Genomic DNA, 21,385 nt, shown 5'->3' with positions numbered 1-21,385 from the left:
TTTAGCCCTCATAACAACCCTATGCAGTAGATATTTTTAGGATTTCATTTGACAGATGAGGAAACTACATCCCAAGGAGATTAAGTAACTTGCTCAAGATCATAAAGTTAGTAAGTGGAAGAGGTGAGATTTGAAAAACCAGAAAACATGCTTCCAGAATCACATATCATAAAATATCTCCTTAACCACCTTCTCTATAAAATTTAATAACACTGATTATTAGAGGATGATTCAAGATGATGGTGTATGAAGATCCTAAACTCACTTCCACCCACAGACACACTGAATCTACAGTTACATATGGAATAAATTCCCCTTGAAAAAGATGTTAAAACTAGCTGAATACTTCTTCACAACAAACAGTAAAAGGACCAGATCAAGATGGTTAGGAGAGACAGAGAGGTAGTCTTGCCAAAAATCCCATCCCTGGAACAGGAAGGATCTCAAAAACCAGAGCTTCTCTCTGAGGAGTGAGGGATTCGTGCCCCATAGGCACTCCAACACCTAGGACCTACAACATAAATATGAGACCCCAAAATATCTGGCTTTGAAAATATCCAGGAGACCCAAAGGGCAATAGGAAACTGAGAAACTTGCCTTAAAGAGCTTGTATACAGACTCAGTCACCCCAGGGACCAGTGCAAAATTAGCAGTTTGAAAAGCACTTAGACTATATGTGAAGATGATTAATTTGGTAATCTTCCAGCATCTTCCAAAGGGGCAGGGGCCTGTTGGGACACTCTCCGAAGTTGAGCCACTGACAGGCACTATTTTTGTGCTCTCCCTCTACCATGATAATTTTGATGGACATGTCCAGACCCTGTGCTCTCCCACTGCTTGCTAAAGAAAATAGTTGCACCCCAGCCTTGCATTTTCCTATCTCCCTGTGAAAACAGGCAGGCATGCCCCTGCCCTGCACTCTCCAGCTGCCTTGCTAAGGCCAGGGAGCATGTGCAGTCCACAATAAGTGATGCCCCTTGATCACCTAGCGCTGGTGGCCAGAAAGAAGGTTACGTTTTGGCAGACTACCACCCCAGGGCACCACACAGACAGCAAACTGAAACACACTCCCAGACCTTTTGTTAAAAAGGCATAATGGGGTGCCTGGGTGGCGCAGTCGGTTAAGCGTCCGACTTCAGCCAGGTCACGATCTCGCGGCCCGGGAGTTCGAGCCCCGCGTCAGGCTCCGGGCTGATGGCTCAGAGCCTGGAGCCTGTTTCCGATTCTGTGTCTCCCTCTCTCTCTGCCCCTCCCCCGTTCATGCTCTGTCTCTCTCTGTCCCAAAAATAAATAAACGTTGAAAAAAAAAATTTAAAAAAAAAAGGCATATTTACTTGTACTAGAGCTTTAGCCTAAAGGGCAGACTTCAGGTTTGCCACATATCTGTAGGCTACAAATGTAGTCAGGAAATGTAGGCAGAGGGACACCTCTTCGTGCTCTCTCTAGGCCTTACTACAGCTCAGTGGTGTCTCCCAGAAAAGAGCTTATACACTTGTTTGTATCTCCAGTTTTTTCAACTGTCACCCAGGGAACATCTCTAGATTTTCTGGTCTGGAGGATAACAGAGTTTCATCGTGGTACCAAGGAACTAATATATTTGTATACTTAAAAGCTCCTGCCTGAACAACAGATGTTGCGAGGATGCAGAGAAAGGGGAACTCTTTTGCACTGCTGGTGAGAATGCAAACTGGTGCAGCAACTCTGGAAAACAGTATGGAGGTTCCTCAAAAAATTAAAAATAGAACTACCCTATGACCCAGCAATTGCATGACTAGGTATTTACCCAACAGATACAGGTGTGCTGTTTCAAAGGGGCACATGCACCCTAATGTTTATAGCAGTACTATTGACAATAGTCAAAGTATGGAAAGAGCCCAAATGCCCATCAATGGATGAATGGATAAAGAATGATGAATGGTGTATATATATATATATATATATATATATATATATATATATATACTTGGCAATCAAAAAGAATGAATCTTGCCATTTGCAACTATGTGGATGGAACTAGAGGGTATTATGCTAAGAGAAATTAGTCAGTCAGAGAAAGACAAATATCATATGATTTCTCTCACATAAGGAATTTAAGATACAAAACAGACAAACATAAGGAAAGGGAAGCAAATATAATATAAGAACAGGGAGGGGGATGAAACACAAGAGACTCTTAAATATAGAGAACAAAGGGTTGCTACAGGGGTTGTGGGAGGGGGGATGGGCTAAATGGGTAAGAGGCATTAAGGAAGACACTCGTTGGGATGAGCACTGGGTGTTATACATAGGTGATGAATCACTGGAATCCTGAAATCACTGTTGCACTATATGCTAACTAACTGGGATGCAGAAAAAAAAAAAAAAAAAAAAAAGCTCCTGCCTGAGGGGCTTGGCTTCTAATTAGGCTGAAACTAGGTGCTGACTGAGAGTCCTCTCTTTGGAACACTGACAGGGCTTGGCACACCCTCAACAACTGGGAACTATCATGAATAATCAGGCTGCTTAGACAATTACAAGGATTTGAAAGAGAACCAAGAGCTAGGGCAAAGTTGAAAGATAAGGTCCATCTCCTACACAAGGCTATTTATTGAAGATTGGAAGAGATAGCTATTTCCTAATACATAGAAACAGAGAATCAAGCAAAATAAGAAAACAGAGGAATATGTTCTAAACAAAAGAACAAGCTAAAACTACAGGGGGGAAAAACCTTAATGAAACAGAAATAAATAATTTATCTGATAAAGAGTTCCAAGTAATGGTCATAAAGATGCACATGGAACTTGGGAGAAGAATGAATAAACATAAGGAGAACTTCAACAAAGAGAAAATATAAGAAAATACCAAACAAGCCACAGAGCTGTCTTTAGCTGTCAAGAACTAGGGTTCAACAGCAAATTAGATGAAGTAGAAGAAAGGGTCAGCAATCTAGAAGATAGAGCAGTGGAACTCACACAAACAGAACAGAAAAAAAAAATTTAAATGTGAAGATACCTTAAGGGATCTATGGAACAATATCAAACAAAATAACATTTGCATTATAAGGGGTCCCAGAAGGACAAGAGAGAGAGAAAGCAGCAGAACTTATTTGAAGAAATAATGGCTGAAAACTTTCCTACCTTGAAAAATTAAAAAGACATCCAGATCCAGGAAACCTAAGAATTACAAATAAGATGAACCCCCAAGATCCATACTAAGATACATTATAATTAAAATGTCAAGTGGTGCCTAGGTGGCTCAGTCGATTAAGCATCTAATTCTTGATCCCAGCTCAAATCTTGATCTCACAGTCATGAGTTTTGGCCTCACATTGGGTTCCACACTGGGCATGGAGCCTACTTAAAAAAAGAAAAAAAAAGTCAAAAGTTGAAGATAGAGGAAAAAATATTTAAAGCAGCAAGAGGAAAACAATTTCCACAAGGCCTCCACAAGAAGAATGAGTAGATTTTTTAGAAGAAACTTTGCAGACCATAAAGGAATGAAATGATATATTCAAAGCTCTGAAAGGAAAAAAGCTTCCAACCAAGAATACTTTACCCAAGAAGGTTATCATTCAGAATTGAAGGAGCTTCCCAAACAAGCAAAAGCTAAAGGAGTTCATCACCACTAATTCTACCTTTAAAAAATGTTAAAGGGCCTTCTTAAGCTGAAAAAGAAAGAGCATTAATTAATAACAAGAAAACATATGAAAATATAAATCTCATTGGTAAAGATAAATATATAGTAAAGATAGTGAATTAATCAGTTATAAAGCTAGTATAGACATTAAAAAACAAAAGTATCGAAAATAACTATAATTACTATAATCATTTAAGGTATGCACAAAATTTTTAAATGTGAAATGTCTCATCAAAACATAAAACATGGGTGTGGGGATCTATGAAAGTGTATAGTTTTAGAATATATTTGAAATTAAGTTTCTAGCAACTTAAAATAGACTGATTAGGCTATTATTTGAGAGCTCACAATACCCACAAAACAAAAACTTATAGGAGATAAAAGAGGCAGAGGAAGAAGAAGGAGGAGGAGGAAGGAAGGAATCTAAGCATAACACTAGAAAGTCATCAAACCATAACAGAAAAGCGCAAAAGAAGAACAAAGGAGCAGAGAGAAACTACAAAACAGTCAGAAAACAACTAACAAAATGACAATAAGTACATACCTATCAACAATAACTTTAAATTTAAATGGACAAAATTCTCCAATCGAAAGACACAGAACAGCTGAGTGGATAAAACAACCAATAAACCACCACCACAACAAAAACCAAGACCATCTATATGATGCCTACAAGAGACTCACTTCCAATGTAAATAGACACACACATGGGAAGCAAAGGGATAGAAAAAGATGTTTCACAGAAATGGAAATCAAAAGAAAGCCAGGGTAGCTATACTTATATCAAATAAAATAGACTTTAAAACAAAGACTGTAATAAAAGATGAAGAAGAGCATTACATAATAATAAAGGGGGTCAATCCCATATAGGGATAAACATTTATAAATATTTATGCATCCAACATAGGAACACCTAATATATAAAGTAAATATTAACAGATCTAAAGGAAGAAATTGATAGCAATACAATAATAGTAGGGGACATTAATATTCCACTTACACCAATGGATAGATCATCCATACTGAATATCAATAAGGAAACATCAACCTTAAACAACACATTATACCAGATGGACTTAATAGATATATAGAGAACATTCCATCCAAAAGCCACATAAAACACATTCTTTTCAAGTGCACATGTAGTATTCTCCAGGATAAATCATATGTTAGGCCACAAAACAAGTCTTAATAAATTTAGGAAATTTTGAATCATATCAAGTGTCCTTTCTGACCACATGGTATAAAACTAGAAATCAATTTCAAGGAAAAAACTGAGAAGATCACAAATATGTGAAGATAAAATAACATGCTACTGAACAATCAATGCATCAATCAATGCTTCATTCAATGAAGCAATCAAAGGAGAAATCAAAAAAATACTTTGATACAAATAAAAATGGAAATACAACTTACTAAAATCTACGGGATGCAGTAAAAGTGGTTTTAAGATGGGGTGCCTGGGTGGCTCAGTCGGTTAAGCAGACGACTTCGGCTCAGGTCATGATCTCATGGTTCGTGGGTTTGAGCCCCACGTCAGGCTCTGTGCTGACAGCTCAGAGCCTGGAGCCTGTTTCAGATTCCGTGTTTCCCTCTCTCTGATCCTCCCCTGTTCATGCTCTGCCTGTCTCAAAAATAAATAAACGTTAAAAAAAATTTTTTTTTAAAAGTGGTTTTAAGAGAGAAGTTCATAACAATAGAGGCCTACCTCAAGAAACAAGAAGAATCTCAAATAAAAAATTTAACTTTACATTTAAACTAGAAAAAGAACAAATGAAGCCCCAAATTAGTAGAATGAAGTAAGTAAGATCAGACTAAAAATATATAAAATAGGGGCGCCTGGGTGGCTCAGTAAGTTGAGTGTCTGACTTCAGCTCAGGTCATGATCTCATGGTTCGTGGGTTTGAGCCCCACGTCAGGCTCTGTGCTGACAGCTCGGAGCCTGCAGCCTGCTTCAGATTCTGTCTCCGGCTCTCTTTGTCCCTCCCCCACTTGTGCTTTGTCTCTCTGTCTCTCAAATAAATAAACATTTAAAAATAAATAAATAAATAAATAAAAACAAAAATATATAAAATAGAGACTAAAAAGACAATAGAAATGGTCAATGAAATAAGCCAGTTCTTTGAAAAAATTTAAAAAACTGATAAACCATCAGCTAGATTCATCAAGAAAAGAGATTCAAATAAATAAAATCAGAAATGAAAGAAGTTACAAGTGATACCACAGAAATACAAAGTATTATAAGAGACTACTAGGAATAATTACAAGCCAACAAACTGGACAACCTAGAAGAAGTGTATAAATTCCTAGAAACATACACTGTTCCAAGACTGAATCATGAATAAATAGACAATATGAATGGACCAATTACTACTAAGGAGTAATCAAAAACTTCCCAACAAACAAAAGCCTAGGACCAGATGGCTTCACTGGTAAATTCTACTGAACATTTAAACAAGACTTAATACCCATCTTATTCAAAATCTTTCAAAAATTTGAAGAGCATATTCTTCCAAATTCATTTTATGAGGACAGCACTACCCTACACCAAAATCAGACAAGGACACCACAAAAAAGAAAATTGTAGCCAATATCCCAGATGAATATAGACGCAAAAATCCTCAATAAAATATTAGCAAACTGAATTCAACGATACAGTAAAAGGATCATATAGTATGATCACGTGGGACTTACTCCAGGGATGCAAGAATGGTCGTACATCCACAAATCAATCAAAGTGATACACCACATTAACACAATTTAAAAAAAAAAATAATCCTATGACCATCTCAATAGATGCAGAAAAAGCATTTGATGAAATTCAACATCCATTTATATAAAAACTCTGTGGGTACTAAAAAAATGGGTATATACAAAATGTACTTCAGGATAATAAAGGCCACATACAAGCCTACAGCTAACATCATACTCAGTGGTGAAAAGCTAAAAGCTTTTCTTCTAAGATCAGGAACAACTGAAGGATTCTCACTCTTGACACTTTCATTCAACATAGTATTGGAAGTCCTAGTCAGAGCTATTAGGCAAGAAAAATAAATAAAAGGCATCCAAATTTGGAAGGAAGTAGTAAAATTGTCACTATTTTTGTGGACAACGTGACTTTTGTATATAGAAAACTTTAAAGATTACGTGAAAAACAACTGTTTAAATAAACTAATTCACTAAAGTTGTAGGGTATAAAATCAACATACAAAAATCTGTTCTATTTCTATACACTAAGAATAAACTACCAGAACAAAAAATTAAGAATACAATCCCGGGGCGCCTGGGTGGCCCAGTTGGTTAAGCATCCGACTTCAGCCAGGTCACAATCTCGCGGTCTGTGAGTTCGAGCCCCGCGTCAGGCTCTGGGCTGATGGCTCAGAGCCTGGAGCCTGTTTCCAATTCTGTGTCTCCCTCTCTCTCTGCCCCTCCCCTGTTCATGTTCTGTCTCTCTCTGTCCCAAAAATAAATAAAAAACATTGAAAAAAATTTAAAAAAAAAGAATACAATCCCATTTAATTAGTACCCAAAATCTATAAAGAGCTTATCAAACTCAACACCCAAAAACTAAATAACCCAGCTAAGAAATGGGCAGAAGACATGAATAGAAACTTTTCTAAAGAAGACATCATATGGTTAACAGAAACGTGAAAAGATGCTCAACATCACTCATCATCAGATAAATACAAATCAAAACCACAATGAGATACCACCTCACACCTGTCAGAATGGCTAAAATTAATAACACAAGAAATAACAGGAGTTGATGAGGATGTAAAGAAAGGGAAACCCTCTTGAACTGTTGGTAGAAATGCAAACTGGTGCAGTCACTCTGGAAAACAGTATGGAGGTTCCCCAAAAAACTAAAAATAGAACTGCCCTATGACCCTATGACCTATGAGGTATTTACCCAAAGGATACAAAAATGCTTATAGAAGCATTATCAACAATAGCCAAACTATGGAGAGCCCAAATGTCCATCAACTGATGAAGGGATAAAGAAGAGGTGATATAATAATGGAATATTACTTAGCCATCAAAAGGAATGAAATCTTGCCATTTGCAATGATGTGGATGGAGCTAGAATGTGTTATGCTAAGTGAAATAAGTCAATCAGAGAAAGACAAATACCATATGATTCACTCAAGTGTACAATTTAAGAAACAAAACAGATGAACATATGGCAAGGGCAGAGAGAAGAGAGGGAAACAAACCACAAGAGACTCTTAACGATAGAGAACAAACTGAGGGTTGATAGAAGGAGGTGAGTGGGAGATGGGCGAGATGGGTAATAGGTATTACAGAGGGCACTTATTGTGATGAGCACTGGGTGTTGTATGTAAGTGATGAATCACTGAATTCTACTCCTGAAACCAGTATTAGACTGTATGTTAACTAAAATTTAAATAAAATTAAAAAAGAACACAATCCCATTTAAAATTTCACCAAAAACAATAAAATTCCTAGGAATAAATTTAACCATATCCACCAAACACTATAATAAAACACTGATGAAAGAAATCAAAGAAGGCACAATTAAATGGAAAGATATTCTGTGTTCACAACTTAGAAGAATTAATACTGTTAAAATGTTCATATTAGTCAAAGCAATCTACAGATTCAACGAAATCTCTACCAAAATTCCAATGGCATTTTTCACAGAACTAGCACACATAATTCTAAAATTTGTATGAAACCACAAAAGATCCCACATAGCCAAATCAAATTTGAGAAAGCACAGTGCAGGTGGTATCATGCTCCCTGATTTCAAACTATACTACAAAGCTAAAGTAACCAAAACAGCATGTTTCCATAAAAGCAGACACAGATCAGTAGAATAGAGTAGTGAAACCAGACAATAGTCAATTAATCTAAGACAAAAGAGAAAAATAATTACAATGAAAAAAGAATAATCTCTTTAATTAATGGTGCTGGAAAAAGTGGACAGTCACATGCAAAACATTGAAACTAAAATGCTATCTTATGTCATACACAAAAATTAACTCAAAATAAATTAAAGACTTGACCATAAGACCTGAATCATAAAACTCCTGGGAGAAAACATAACTGACAATCTCCTTGACATTGGTCTTGGTGATGTTTTTTGGGATTTAACTCTAAGAACAAGGGCAACAAAAGCCAAAATAAATAAGTGGGGCTACATCAAATTAAAAGCCTCTGCACAACAAAGAAAACATCAACAAAATGAAAAGGCAACCTATTGAATAGGAGAATACATTTGCAAATCATGTAGCTGATAAGAAGTTAATATCCAAAATATATAAAGAATTCACATAATCGAATAGCAAAAAGATAATAACAATCCAATTTTTAAAATGGGCAGAGGGTAGTTCTAATTAAAAAAAAAAAGTGGGCAGAGGTTCTGAATAGACACTTTTCTAAAGAAGACATACAGATGGCAAACAGGCACATGAAAAGATCCTCAGCATCACTAACCACCAGGGAAATGCTAATCAAAACCACAATGAGCTATTACCTCAGACCTATTGGGATGGCTATCATTAAAAACAAAATAAAAAATACAGGTGAGGATATAGAGAAAAGGGATTCATCATGCACTGCTGATGTGGGAATGTAAATTGGTACAGCCACTGTGGAAAATAATTTAGAGTTTCCTCAAACAATTAAAAACAGAACTACCATATGATCTAGCAATTACACTTCTGGGTATTTATTTGAAGAAAATGAAAACATAAATCCAAAAAGATAAATGCACCCCTATGTTCAGTGAAGTATTATTCACAATAGTCAAGATATGGAAACAACCTAAGTGGCCATCAATGGATGAACGGATCGATCTATCTATATCTATATCTCTCTATATATATATATCTATATATACATATATAGATATACACACACACAGTGGAATACAACTCAACCATAAAAAGGAATGAAATCTTGCCATTTGCAACAACATGGATGAACCTAGGGAGTATTAAGTGAAATAAGCCAGACAGAAAAAGGCATATATTCTATGATCTCACTTATAGGTGGAATCTAAAAGTCATAAAAAGCCAATTCATGGAAATGGACAATAGAGTGGTGGTCACCAGAGGGAAGGAGGTTTGGGGAGTGGATAAAATGGGTGAAGGGAGTGGGGAGGACTTTCAGTTGTAAGACGAATAGGTTAGGGGATATGTTGTGCAACACGATTAGTATAGCCAATGGTATTGTGGTACATATTTGAAGGTTGCTGGGACAGTGGATCTTAAAAGTTCTCATCATAAAAAACAAATTGTAACTTTTTATGGTGACAAATGATAACTAGACTTACTGTGGTGAACATTTTGCCAGGTATACAAGTGTTAAATTGTTACATTGTACACCTATAACTAATATATGTAAATTATACCTCAACAAAAGATTTAATAACTCCATTTTTATCATAATTATATTTTACACATGACTTATCTATTCCCTTCTATGAACATTTAAGTTTTCAGCATTTTTCCAGTGATCAAGCCCTAAACTAAAAATGCAAGCTCCAGAATGACACTTACCATGGATTAAATTCATAGAGCATCCGTTCACATTTTTCCTTTTCCTAACAATGGCCCAATTTTCCTTCATGCATTCATCTCTTCTCCCGTACAATCCATATGCATAAAGGACAATTATCACACTGTGAACTCTAGGAGTAAACCTGACTGGTTTAAATCACCTCTGCCACAGTGATTGGGTCAGGAATACAGACATAAACCAAGTAGCATAGGTCACTGACCTAGCCACAAGGATTAGCTCAGGAATGGACAAGTTACCTAATTTAGATCAATGAAATGCAGAGAAAGATTTGCAGAAAACTCCTGGGAAATCATTTTTCTCACTATTAATAATAATATAAAAAACGGGAAAAAAGTCCTCACTTCCTCTGAAAGTCATGAAATAGAACTATGAAGCTTAAAATAACTGCAATCATTTTACCTCCATGAAGGAAGCCAGCCTGAAGATGAAGCCAATACACAGAGGAGGGTACAGCTGAGCAAACTGTGGAGAAACAGCCAGAACTACTGGATTAAGCCAGCCTGAAGCTCGCCTCCTCTGAATTTCCGAGCATGGGAGCTAATAATATTTATGTTTGTTTAAGCTAGTTTAATTTTGTTTTCTGTTACTTGCAGTCCTAACTCACACAAACGTAAAATCAGACTCCCTCTAGTGATTTTATATTGCTCCATCCTTTCAACAAACATCTGTACAAAACACCCTCTTGGTACCAGTATAGCATTCCTTATTCACGTGGAGTGGGACATTAATAACTTTTCTCCAAGATTTGTGGCTGTACGTCTGTATTTTTCATTTCCAGAAATGTTGTTAACTGCCTTACCTCACTATTTCTCATCATATTTACTCCCAGGCTTTTTCACAGTTTGTTCCTGGGTACTACATCATAACAGAGATCAGTGGAAGGAAGCTCAAAAGAGCCTCAAGATTGTTTTCAGTGTTTTATTCCTTATACTCCCTGAGTCACTCTTCACCTAGGACTCGGATGTGATGACTGTGGGTACATGGAAAGTCACTGAAGGATGAAATAATATTGATTGAACTGAGCACTTAGAGCAGTGAAATCTCACACATTAAAAAATAGGGATTTTGGAACAACTGGTAAATGGTTGAATAAATTATATTCTAGGCATTTCAAGAAATTTTGTATAGTTACAGTTTTTTTTTTATTATGACTCTAGAGACTATGGTAAAATGTGAAGGAAAAAGTTATTAAACTAAATGGAGCAAAAACATACAAAATTGTATACACAATATTCATAATTTATATAATAGTCACAAACCAAACCAAACTAAAACAAAACAAAATATCATTTAAGTTTATTTATTTATTTTGAGAGAGAGAGCACACCCATGAGCATGGAAAGCGGCAGAGAGAGAGGGAGAGACAGAAAATCCCAAGCAGCCTTCGGACCCTCAGTGCAAGCCCGATGTAGGTCATGTGAGATCATGACCTGAGCCAAATTTCGGATGCTTAAACGACTGAGCCATCCAGGTGCCCCTAAAACATAATTTTTAAAACCCTGAAGCACACAAAAAGTAAACAAAACAAACATGAAAAATATACTAACAATGGTTGCCCTGGGGACTACAGAAATTTTTCCTGTTCTTTTCTTTCTTTTTAAAAAATTTTTTTAATCTTTATTTATTTTTGAGAGAGAGACAGAATGTGAGCAGGAGAGGGGCAGAGAGAGAGGGAGACACAGAATCCAAAGCAGGCTCCTGACCCTGAGCTGTCAGCACAGAGCCCGACTTGGGGCTCGAACTCACGAACCATGGGATCATGACCTGAGCTGAAGTTGGACACTCAGCGGAGCCACCCAGGCATCCCTTCTTTCACTCTTTTTAATGAACATACATTATTTAATGAAGGAAATTTTTAATGTTCTAACATAGAAATGCTAGCATCATTTTAACTAACCACATTTTTTTAATTGACAGATTTGTTTGCAATGTACAGAGAAGAAACATTTAGCCTTACACAGCTTGAGGATCTCAATGTCCACTTCCCCAAAGAAGTTTCTAGGTCAAAGGAGATATACAGTATCCAAAATAAGACCTCACCCTCCATAAAACTTAAATAATGTCCCTCAAGTGCTAAGAAACAAAAGACCACCAGTCAGGCTCCCGGGTCATTTGGCAATCTCTCAGCCTCCTCCAAGAGCAGTATCATGCAAGAAATAATGTAGGGCGGGGAGGGGACAAAAGAGGGAAGGACAGAGCTGTGAATCAGTCCAACTTAGACTATGCAAAAGGAAGAAGGAAGAGGTAAGGAATTAGATAACACCAGGCTCTATATCGGTATTTACCATTATTTTCCAAAAGTGAAGCAGAAAGTAAAAGGTGGAAATGAAGGGGAGACAAGAGGAAAATGAAGTGGAAGGAGATAGAATTGGGAGGACAGATTCCAAAGATATGTATATAAAAGAACAAACGATAAACCAGAATTATATAGAGAGATAAAGGATTTAATAGGAAGGACAGAAAGAAAGTGAACAGGCAACCAAAGGAGAAAGGATATTCCCAGTGGTGTCAGAACTGATGATGGAAACCTTAGTGAGACCCTGGGAAGGGAAGGTGGAAGTGAATGACAAATATGCAGCATCAAAATAAATCATCTTTTCTAGATCTTCTGCAGGAACAAATTTTCCAGAGATTTAGATTTGGTAAACAGACCAAGCTGGATCACAGTGAGGAACTTCTAGGGGATTTAAGATGTCAAACACACAGAAGCCAAGGTTTGCCTGTAAGGTTGAAAATAGCACCATGCATGGCTTTTAGTATTGGGCTTGTTTCAAATAACTGCAGTTCAGAGAGACTTCTCTAAAAACCTAAGACAAGATACTAGTTTTTCTTTAGCTGTAATACACAGCAATATTCAGGCATATTCGATTTATATAGCCTTGTTAGTTCTCCTCACACTTGAAAACTATGTATTGTGTCCATGTATGTTTTATATTATTTAACATGTTTACATCTGGTATTTGAAACCAATTCATTATTTATTTATTATAACATGAAAGAATTGTGTGACTTAAAGAAAAGCAGAGTTGAAAATAATCTATATTTTCTGATTTTTAAAATTCAAATTCTTGAACCGCATACTGTTAACTGAGAGTGAATTTTGTGCTCAAAGTTGCTTTATTAATTTATTAACCTAGGAAGACAAGCATAGCAATTAAGAGCATGGGCTTAGAGTGAGAGAGGGCTGCCTGGGTCCAGACTCCATAGTTTATTGCCATGTTAGCCTGTTTCCTAAACTCGCTGATCAGGAATCTCCCCATCTATAAGATGACAACCTCAGTAACTGCCTCATATGGCTATTGTGAGGATTCAACAAAATAATACATAAGAAGTACTTACTATAGTACCTGAAACATAACACTTAGTAAATGCTGTCACTAGTTCTAAAAGTCACCACACTTATTGTCAATGGCATTGCTAATGTTATTACCAATATTGTCAGTGAGCGGAGGAATTTTATTAAGACAGAAGACATTGGGGCGCCTGGGTGGCACAGTCGGTTGAGCGTCCGACTTCAGCCAGGTCACGATCTCGCGGTCCGGGAGTTCGAGCCCCGCATCAGGCTCTGGGCTGATGGCTCGGAGCCTGGAGCCTGTTTCCGATCCTGTGTCTCCCTCTCTCTCTGCCCCTCCCCCGTTCATGCTCTGTCTCTCTCTGTCCCAAAAATAAATAAAAAACGTTGAAAAAAAAATTAAAAAAAAAAAAGACAGAAGACATCATTTCTTACTTGTTTTGTTGTGCACTGTATCTCAAACACCCTGAGGTCCCTGATCTTGCATGTATGATTTCCTCTGCCTGGATCCCAGTCCCTGCCTCCTTCATGCTCTCTTTATCTGGCCAACTCCCACTCATCCCCCACTCTCAGCTAAAAGATGGCCTCCTTCTAGAAGTCAGCCTGCTCTCACTCTGAAGGATGGGATTCGTACCTAACAACCTGCTCTTCCCCTATACTGTTGTGATCCCATTTCACTGAAATTCCGTGTTTATCTTATTGATCTATATTCCCCCTTATATCACACACACACACACACACACACACACACACACACACATACAATTTTAAGCTCCATGAAAACATAAATCTCTTTTTGGCCTTCATTTCTAACCCAAACATGTAGTCAAAGTATAACTGGTACATACTAAGTTCCTAATAAATGTTCTTTTAAATAAATAAAAGACACTTAGCAAATGTTAAGAAGTTTTACAAACCCTATGTGCCAGGCTGAATTATAAAATATCTACTAATCAGAAGCATTTTATAATTACTGAACCATTAAGTTCAATGACTACTTGCAAAGAGTATTCTAAATAAAGTAATTTGACAATAAATAAAGGCATATTTATATAGATCTTTGAAGTAGTAAGCTGAAGAAAGCAATTTAAATAATATGCCCTCAAGCAGTTTTTACAAAATTTAGTCCTTTCCCAAGCCCAGCTATTTGAGTAGCTCCTTGAATAGAAGTTACTTTTATTGGAAGAGTGATGGAGAATAGCCATCAGAACTGCATGAAAAAAATACATCTAATGAACATTTGTACCTGCTATATGTTAGGTACAGAAGCAGATTCAAAGAAAGATGAAACACAGCCCTTCTTCTAAATAGGTTGACAGGATAAGTGACATAAATAATAGAGAATTTTTTCCATCCACTGACTTCCCTCCACCAAATTCCTGAATTAATGACATTTATTTGTAGTTTATGTACACTTACTTTTGAATCTAGGAAAGGTCATTATTAAAAATAAATATGTGCATTTATTTCCTTTGCAACTGATACGTACTGATGTATTTGAGATAAATTAAGCATGCCAGGTTGTATCACAACTTTATGATTAATTTAGTCTTTTGAAAATAAACCAATTTCTCCAAGAGCACATGCTCATAACATCCATCAAATAGACAAGATGATTTGTATATAGCCTCTAAAATTTTACCCTGCAGCATCTAATTATTTTTCCTTTTGGCAAAAGCTTCTGAACACCTGTTAAAGTCATTACTGTTCAGTCCTTTGGGGACAATAGGAGAGATCAGCTCCCTCACACACTGCATATTTCTCAAGATTCACCAGGAACCTCATAGACTTGCTGCTGTACAACCTGAGCCATTTAACAGGTGGCTGGTACTGCTTCTCCTCCCCTCCTTCCCCAAAAATAATATCCTAGATTTCTTTTTTTAATTCCTTTTCTTTTTTTCTTATGCAAATATCCAAAGTAGTGGGGACATTCTCAGGAGCAGACAGAATTTAATCCAGAAGATTAACTTCATGAACCTACATGGAACAAGAGCTTTGCTTGTGAAATAAGAGATGGATGGATCTTTTCCTTTTCTCAAAGCTGAGAAAAATGGGTGAGGACTATAAAGATATCAGTCCTTCCATAACATGATAGGTCAATAGAGAAAAAGAAATTCACCTCAACAAAATGAAGGATACTAAATGGGTTACTGAATACTGTGACCATTTCCCTTTGAAAGTTAAGAAAATCTTAATTTGTAATAATATATTCTGCCTTTCCCTCACCAAAGCAAGGCCTGGAGCAGCACTTAGGCTGCATGTGTGTATAAAGAAAGCTTTTGTTTTAATGTGCTAAGGGACTAGGATGTGGTGGTTCCCAGCATCTGGCTGTTGATTATTACCATCCTTCCTTCCTGCAATGCAGTTCATTCTCAATTGGTGACAAATCTTATTTCAAATTCTAAGACTACGGTTTTATTTTCCATTATACTAAGATCTCCTATTGTGTCTTTCAGGATCATGGTAGGAAACAAATTCACTCCACACCATTTACGTGAAAAGACTCTAATGAAGCAAAAACTTACATAAGTTTTAGGCAGGGTTAAGGTAATAAGCAAGAATGGTGAGGCACCTAGAGACTTCAGTAGTGGGAAGCCATTACAACCAGTAGTGTTGAACCAGTAGTATTCCTCAATAGTGTTCCAGGGATGCCAGGGAGAATTGACACTGAGGAGGAGAGACCACGTTGTAGGAGCTGTAATGTAGGAGACATTACAGGAGAATGAGAAAGAGTATATTCTTACCTGTCTCTCCTCCCATTCTCTCATTGATTTCCTATTGGCCAAATTCAACTGGATGTTGGAAATCAGCTCCAAGAGACTCTAGGTGTAGGGAATAGCCTCCCAGAAGTATACACAGAGTAAGGAAGGGCAACAAATAAACTTGGATTGAAACAAACATATTAAAAAAAAAAAAAGATAGACATATCCAAATAGAACTCATTAGCAAGTTAGCAAACTGGCCCAGCAATGTTTATCCCCAGTGGTCTAAATAAGACAACCATTAAGAGTTCTCCTGATGAAGACTTTGTAACGCATTTGCGTGCAAGAAATGAAACAAGGGTCTCCCAGAGAACTTCTTAAAAAGATTGAAAAGATGCTCTCCAAAGGGGACAGAAGCTCATAGATCAACCCTTTATTACTACTGGCACAAAGCAAGAGAGGTTTCTTAGCTTCTGTCCTTCAGAGTTTGGAAGCATGGATCATGATATCTGACTGCATTTGGAAAAATGAGGACAGGCTTCTACCTAGAGAAGATCCATGGTGGCTGGGTGAAAAGAGAGTAAATTGGTGGGATCATCCGAAGTTTCCATGGACTAGGCTGACACTGAGGAACAGATAGATATAAAATAAGTAGGAAAACATTACCCAAGGAGGCCACTTTTCAGGGCCATGAATACCAGCAGATAGAGGCTCTGTGGGTAGACCACAGGATGGGGGTGGGAAGGTAAGGGAGGCAGGCACAGAAGAGGGGTGATGCAGTGTCAAGATCTCTGTAGGAGGAACTCCAAAACACCCCCCCAAAAAGTGGTCCATAAGATAGAGCAAGTGCTTGAATGTCTGCCATGATAAAGGGTACAAGAACCAAGACAGAATTACTAACAGTCTATATTAAGTTAAAAGGGCTTTTTCTTTCATTCTCTACTTCCCTCTTTTTCTTATCCAAACTTGAAGGAACTTGAACCAGGGGGAAAAGAAGCAGAAGCAACTGGGACAACATCTTACCAGATCTTGCTAGCCAACTAGTGGCCACCCAGTCAACTCAGCAGAGATAGCAGAGAAGCTTTGATTTAGATGAGGGAATGAGAAAGATTTTCCTTTGGATTGTAATGGGCCATTTAATACCTAAAAGTAAGACTGGGTGAGACCATAGTCTGAAATTGACTATGCGGAAGACTGCATAACCACAGAAAAGATTCACAAATTGGAGGAACCAGTTTCCTCTAAAATGTAAGATAAAGATTGGGGCTGAAAACAGGTAGTGGTATTAAAAGTTTCTATAAAAAGCAGCCAGACCTCCAGATTCCCTTTGTACTTCCTATCCCAGTTATGTGACTATTCTTCTCTAGGATCCCAGCAGAAGACTGTAGTAATAGCCCTCCCTGGAACCAATGAACCGCACAGTCACACACAGTCAAAAGTGGGAGCAAAGTTCATAATGGAAGCAAAGTGTCAAAATGAAAAGAAGGAGTTATGGTAGTCAACCTACTAACACTGGAAACTCTTAGCCTTTTGTCCACCTGGGACCTAGTTTACACACCTCCCAGCAGGAGACTAGGATTCTTACTGGTCCAAAAGAGAACACCTTGGTATTAGGAAATTGGATGGCAGGTGTCAAGGCAGGAAGGAAGGCTCACTTACCACTAAATATTTTTTTTATTGTTTGAATGATTTACCATGTACATGCATTACCTATTAAAAATAATAAATACATGAACATTTGAAACATAAACATTTAAATATATGAAAATTTAAACTGGAAAATGCCTCAAAGAGACATAAAAAGATAAAGAATCTATGAAACAAAAAAGGGATGTTGTAACAAAAGAAATATTCTAATATGAAAAAAAACATTGAAGATGAAACATGATTGCAAAACAAAATAAGATAGGATAAAAGTTTCCACAGAGAAAAGGCAAGTTACATCAAAATGCCTGGGAATCAAAATATCTTCTCAGAAGCAAAACTGGGCAATGGAGAAATGTCCTCACAGTTCTGACAGAAAGGTTTTCCTACCAAGAATTTTCAGATAAATCAAATTAGGAACCACTTGAGAGGGTAAAATTATAATATGTGAATTTAATTCCTATCACCTTTTTTCAGGAAGCTACTAGAAGATATGATGCAAGAAAATGAGAGTAAAAATCAAGATATAAGATCGAGAAAATAGAATACCTGACACAGGAGAAAGAATTAAGGCCTCTCTAGGGTTCTGACATAGGAAAATTTGAGCCTAGAAAGCAAATAATCAAGAGTGAAGCAAGAGGACAGAAAGCTCCATAAAGGATGTATGAAGAAAGAAAGAAAGAAAGAAAGAAAGAAAGAAAGAAAGAAAGAAAGAAAGAAAGAAAGAAAGAAAGAAAGAAAATAAAAGAAGAAGGAGCGGGTAAAGCAGGGAAGAAGGATACATTTGACTAAATTGAAAGAACATTTAAAATTATCAGAAAGTTGGAGAACTGATAAGTGAAAGTCTCTAAAAAAATCACAAAAAGAGGCATTGTTAACTCCAAGAAATAATGTAATTAGAGTATGCATGGCTCAGCTGTGAAAAATACTCAGTAACACTGAATATTGCTTTAACAAAAAAAGTGGGATAGAACTATACTGGGAGACTGGGTGAAGGCAGGTGGATGGACTATGGCTGGCAAGAGGGAAGCGTGTGTTTCAGGTTAAAAGAACTAAATCTTCATCTTTCACAATAATTAATCTAAAATTGACAAATCTTGGGGAACCTGGGTAGCTCAGTCGGTTGAGCGTCCGACTTGGGCTCAGCTCATGATCTCGCGGTCTGTGAGTTGGAGCCCCACATCGGGCTCTGTGCTGAGAGTAAGAATGTTGTTTTAAAATAGAGAGGTAAATAGCAGAACAATTACCTAAAAGAATTACAAGTGAGTGCCTTTGAAGAGTGGGAATTAGAGAAGAGTGGGATAGGAACTGGCCAGAAATTTTTGTTATTATAAGCTTGATTGTATTACTTCAAATGTCATACATATACATATGTATGTACATATATATGACACAAAATGTTATATACTCTGTGTATACATATATATTACTTTGATAGAGATTGAAATTTATGTTAAAAAATAATCAGCAATAAAGTACACAGTTACACTTTACAAGAGTAAAGAAACCAACTGAACAGTGCAGACTAATCAGAACTCCACATGTGGGTCTAATAGGAGATCATTTAACCCACAAAGAAAAGGAAACCCCAAAAGGTCACCAGCTAGAAGTCACATAAAGCAAAAAAACAATGTAACACCAATAGGATAATTTCCATCTCTGGCTAGAGTGCCTTAACTGTGTTTCAAATTGGACACATTATACAATATTTGATTTTAACATTATAATGGACTTTGGCCCTTCCTTATATATGGAAAGGGTTGAATACCTATTGACTTATTATTTTTATAGAAAACTGAATGCAAAAATCAATGAAGTCCCCACAACTCTTTTGCAAAAGATAACTTGGTGGTAAAGGGCTTTTACTGTGCTCCCAAAGGTAAAAGCCACCTGGAAAGGGCCAGCATCAAGGTAATCAGAAGCAGAGAAGCAGCTAGTCACAAGTAAAGGGGTGGAAGAGTCACTCTTTCCAATGTCCAACTGGAGGGACTAGAAAAACAACTTAAATATTCCTATTCTTTGCTATTTATCAGAAATGCTCTTAATCCACACACAAATGGTCAATTAATCTATGAAAAAGAAGCCAAGAATATACAATGGGGAAAGAAGAGTCTCCAATAAACAGTGTTGGAAAAACCAGACAGCTGCATGTAAAAGAATTAAACTGGACCACTCTCTTCCACCTTACACAAAGATTAACTCACAATGGATTAAAGATCTGAATGTAAGAACTGAAACCATAAAAAATCATACAAGGAAACATAGATGGTAAGTACCTCAACATTCATCTTGGCAATATTCTTTTTTAGGTATGACACCAAAAGCAAAGGCAGCAAAAGCAAAGTAAACAAATGGCACTATATCAGATTAAAAAGCTTCTGCACAGCAAAGGAAACAATCAACAAAATGAAAGGCTACCTACCCAGTGGGAGAAAATATTTGCAAATTATGTATCTGATAAGGGATTAATATCCAAAATATATAAAGAATGAATATAACTAAATAGCACCAAAAAAATAAATTAATTAAAAAATGGGCACTGAATCTGAATAGGCATTTTTTTAATAAAACATACAAAGGGTCAACAGAAATATGAAAAGGTGTTCAACATCACGAATCATCAGAGAAATGCAAATCAAAACTACAGTAAGATATTACCTCACACCTGTTAGCAAGTCTATTATCAATAAAACAAGAAATAACAAGTGTTGGTGAGGCTGTGGAGAAAAGGGAAGGCACTCTCACACACTGTTGGTGGGAATGTAAATTGGTCCAGCCACCATGAACAACAGTATGGAGGTTCCTCAAAAAGTTAAAAATAGAACTACCATATGATCTAACAACTCCACTTCAGGGCATTTATCAGAAAAAAAAAACAAAAACACTCTCTGAAAAAGATATATACATCCTCATGTTCTTTGCAGCCTTATTTACAATAGTTAATATATGGAAGCAACTTAAGTGTCCATTGATGGATGAATGGATAAGGAAAACATGGTATATACATATATAATGGAATATGATTCAGCCATAAAAAAGAGTGAAATCTTGCCACCAGTGACAACATGGATGCACCTAAAGGACATTATGCTAAGTGAAACAAGTCAAACAGAGAAAGACAAATATCTTACAATCTCATTTATATGTGAAATCTAAAACAAAAACTGAGCTCATAGATACAGAGAAAAGACTGGAGGTTGCTAGAAGTTGGCTGTGGGGAATGGGTGAAATGGGTAAAGAAGGTCAAAAGGTACAAACTCCTAGTTATAAAACAAAGAAGTTATGGGGATGTAATGTGCAGTATGGTGACTATAGCTAATAACATTGTACTGTATTTTCAAAAGTTATTGAGAGTACATCTTAAAAGCTCTTATCACAAGAAAAAGAAATTTGTAACTATGTACGGTGACAGATGATATCCAGACACTGTGGTGATCATTTTGCAATACATGCAAGTATTGAATCATTATGTTGTACACCTGAACCTAATGTTATATGTCTTTTATACCTCAATAAAAAAAAATGTTGAAGAATGTGTTTTAAAATGTGTATGTTTCTTAACTAGTTATAAATAGTTTTGCCACCT

Source organism: Felis catus, chromosome B1 (genome assembly GCF_018350175.1).
Source record: "Felis catus isolate Fca126 chromosome B1, F.catus_Fca126_mat1.0, whole genome shotgun sequence".
Taxonomy (NCBI): Eukaryota; Metazoa; Chordata; class Mammalia; order Carnivora; family Felidae; genus Felis; species Felis catus.
Note: the sequence above shows the minus strand (reverse complement) of the source record.